Below are 4280 nucleotides of genomic sequence, written 5' to 3'. Positions count from 1 at the left end.
TTTCGTGCGAAATACCGCTGACGTCATCATGATCGATCTGTTGTTCAAACAAAATTACCAATTTTATCAGTTTTATATCGAATTAAGGTCCAAATCTTTCAAGGATTCGTTGAAACATTGTTTCGCATGATATGTTTGAAATTCAGTCCATTTTGACCATTAAAACTTGTGAATTTTAAAAAGAAGGTGTAGAAGTCAGAAATTATGACTGTTTTGGCAAGAACTCTTCCTCCTGAGCTCTGATATCACTTGTAGGATCGTTTTGTGACCCAAACGAGTCGTTCAGAAGAGCTCTTATCAATTCAAAAGGCGGAAACAGATGAATTGACTTGAAAAACAGCTTGTTTCACACTTAATTGTCTTGTATTATTAATTTGACAGGTTTACAGATCAAACGACACGTCGGCAGCACTTCGGTACCGGAAATTACGAAAGTTACAAATGATTTCGCAACTAGCCTATTTATACTATTTTGATTTCGCACGGAATTACCTATGTAACCTTTCAAGCGAAATTACATACTTCATGCGAAATTACCTATCAACTCTAATTTCTCGAACTACGTGCCCTGGTCTAACATTCTTAATATAAGACTCGATACAAGACGAAGTCGACAGACGTATGCACCAACAGTCACTGATGTGGGGGTAGAGGGAATAGGACTGATGTGAGTCACGAGGGTTGGGTGTATACGGGCATCCAAAAAATCGTAGGTGTGTGGAGAGGGTTTTAGGTGATCTGCGAAGGGGAACGTATACTCATCATAAATCACATGTCGATTAATGATGATTTTATGGGTAGATAAGTTTAGACATTTGTATCCTCAGTGATTTGACGGGTTACCAAGGAATACATAAGGCATAGAATAGTAGGTGAGTTTGTTGATAGTGGTATGGGGAATGAGTGGGATGCACAAGCATCTAAAAACTCGTAGATGAGTGTATGATGGGATGCAAAAATATAAGGTTTGCGTGGGGGATTTGTTTTGAAGAAGTTTTCTGGGTAGAATATTGAGAAGGTATGTCGCAACCTTTAGGGCATGATGCCAACAAGTGTTTGGTAAAGACGAATGAACCAGAAGTGTCCGAATAATATTGTTAATGGACCTTATTTTACGCTTGGCTTTGCCATTCTGGGATGACACGTGGGGGCAAAAAAACGAAAGGGCATTCCGTTTTGTTGGCAAAAGTTTTGGAACATTGAGTTTGCATTTACCTATCATTATCACATTGAAACTGTTTTATTTTGCGTATAAATTGTGTGTTAATGAGATTAGTAAAGGTAGTGACTATAGAGAATACTTGTAATTTATTTGATAATGGTATGTCCATAAAAAAATCATTGAAGTCATCAAGAAAAGAAATATAATAATGGTGATCACCCGTGCTTAAAACAGGGGAGGTCCATAAATCACTATATATAATATCAGAAGGTAAATGGTAGCAAATCAACAAACGAAAGTTGATATGTTTACCAAACACACTTGATTCACAAGACTTAGGTGTTAAAGTGCCACAATTAATGAAATTAAAATTTTTAAGTGAATGCAATAAAGTAGAACTTGGGTGCCCGAGACGTTTGTGCCAGGTGTCTTGAGTTATAGAGGTAAGAGCGGTAGGAGAAGTGAGCTTCGAGACTTGTGTAGGATCAAAAGTGTAGAGGTCCCAGAGCTAATGCACCGTAGGATAGGAGTCCGGGTCTTGAGATCCCTCACCAAAAAAACCATAAGGATCAAACTCAATAGATAGTTTATTACCAGTAGTTAAACGGCGAACGTATAATAAATTTTTAATTAAGGAAGGAGCTAAAGGACTTGGTTTAATTTAAAATGTGAGAGAGGGGGAGGTAGAGTTAGGTCGTCTTGTCAGAATGGTTTTGTCATTACCCACAACAATATTACGAATAATGTCATTATTACAAGAAGATGAAAGAGTAGAGTTGGAAGTCATATGACATGTGGCTCCCGTATCCATGGTCCAATTTTGATCCTAAGGATTGAGAGACATAGTATAAAGTGCCTGATCTATGTCAGTTGGAGCGTAGCATAAAAAAGGTCCTATAATCTATTACTTTTTTTATGAAAAGGTCCCTATTTTAGAATTCATTTTAGCCTCTAAAAAGCTTAGGCAGGGCATGGCCTGACTCTCTAGATATTGGTAGAAATATAGAGGCGAGAATTCCTAATACGATCTAAAAAACGAGAGAACATGATACGGAAATAATCAAGTTTTGTGTTCACTAATAAGACTTGTTTATTAAGCAGGTTAACCTGTTTAACTCTAAAACATGTTAAATGATGCATATTTAAATTTAGAGAAGGTTATATATATAAAGTACTACATTTAGATAATTTGACTTTCAGTTTTCCACTCTTTGGAATTTACTTCCTCTCTTGAGGTTTGATCAAATCTTTATTTTCAATTTCATCAACTTAATTTATTCATTAGTTTTAGCTACTCGTTCTCCAATTGTTTTTATCCGGTTCCTTTGATCGTGGTCTATATATATGGGGAAGGATCCACTAAAAAGTGGATTTTGCCTAAGTAGCCTAAGAAGGATTGTGATGATGACATGTGGCACTCCTAATAAGTAGGAATGAACGGCACTTTGATCCTTATAAATAGGAGTAAAAATGATATGTTGCACCCTTTTGTTTTCTAAAAATACAACAAAAAAATCTAGTACAAAAAAATCTAGCACAAAAAATCTAGTACAAAAAATATAGTACAAAAAATGTAGTACAAAAAAATATAGCACAAAAAAATCTAGTACAAAAAATTATAGCACAAAACAATCTAGTACAAAAAAAATATAGCACAAAAAAATTTAGTACAAAAAATATAGCACAAAAAAAATCAGCAAAAAATGTAGTACAAAAAAAGCCAGCACAAAAAATTAAGAAAAAAACAAAAAATTCAGCACAAAAAATTTAGCACAAAAATATAGTACAAAAATCCAGCACAAAAAATATTATACAACATAGAAATACAACACATTTTAGTGGTTTTTTTAGTTTTCATATTTTATATAGCAATATGGTACTCAAATTAAAGATAAAAAGACGCTTAATTTTACGGTGAAATTTTTATGAAAAAATAATGTCGTATAAAAAAGTTATGAACGTTTAAAAAACGGGGGTGGAATATGCATGTGTCTTGCATGTGGAGAGAGAAAGTCCATAAATAGGATTTTCCCAAGATACTCTTGCACTCCTCCTTTCTCCTACACTTTCATCTGAACCATTGATTGAAAAATGAATGGTTAAGATTTCTTCTCATCCTACTTAGGCAAAATAAACTTTTTATTTGATCTTACCCCCTATATATACATCCAAGTTTGTTAACCGCGAATGAGAGATAAGATAAAAATAATTAAAATACACCAATTAAATATATATATATATATATATATATATGGGAGGGTTATCTTCAGAACGCTAAATATTGCGAGAACCGTGAGAACGAATGAAAAAACCAAGCAAAACCATTTTTTTAATACAAAACTCATTTTAATTAAGAAACAACATCAAAAAAAGAATTTACAACGTCAAATAATTCTTTTTCACCTTTCAAAATCACTCTTTTTATATTTTTTACACATGTGTAAATATACCATATTTACACATGTGTAAATGGCAAACTTACACATGTGTAAATTTTCTTTATTTAAGAATTCACGTAAATTTAAACGTGTAAATTAATTTCTAACAGTGTATTCGAATAAGTATTCGAATAATAATGATAAGTGTAGAAAAAAATTTTGAATTCGAATTGTTTTTTACCAAGTTCTCGCGGTTTTTTCATTTGTTCTCACGGTTCTCACAAATATTTAGTGTTCTCATTTAAACCCTCCCCTATATATATATATATATATATATATAGAGAGAGAGAGAGAGAGAAAGTATATCGTACAATATAGCTTAACGTACTTTACGTACAACAACGTGCGTAATTTGTTCTATAACATGCGTGATTAATATTTTCAATATGCGTGATTATTGTGTTTCAACATGCGTGATTTTGGATTTTTGAGTTATAACGTGCGTGATTTTAAAATGAACGTGCGTAATTACCTGTCGTACGTGATGTACGTTAAGCCGTATTGTACGTTAACCTTCCTCTATATATATATATCGGAGAAGGATCCGTTAGGAACCACCCTTATTGCGAGAACTAATGTGAACACAACAAAAAAGTACCTAAAAAAATCTATAAAACACTCAAAATTTTTTTTACTATTTTTTTTAAAATCACTATATTTCATCAATAACAAAAAACATT

This window comes from Helianthus annuus, chromosome 1 (assembly GCF_002127325.2).
Source record: "Helianthus annuus cultivar XRQ/B chromosome 1, HanXRQr2.0-SUNRISE, whole genome shotgun sequence".
Classification (NCBI taxonomy): Eukaryota; Viridiplantae; Streptophyta; class Magnoliopsida; order Asterales; family Asteraceae; genus Helianthus; species Helianthus annuus.
The sequence above is the reverse complement of the archived record's forward strand: the minus strand, read 5'-3'. Positions refer to the sequence as shown.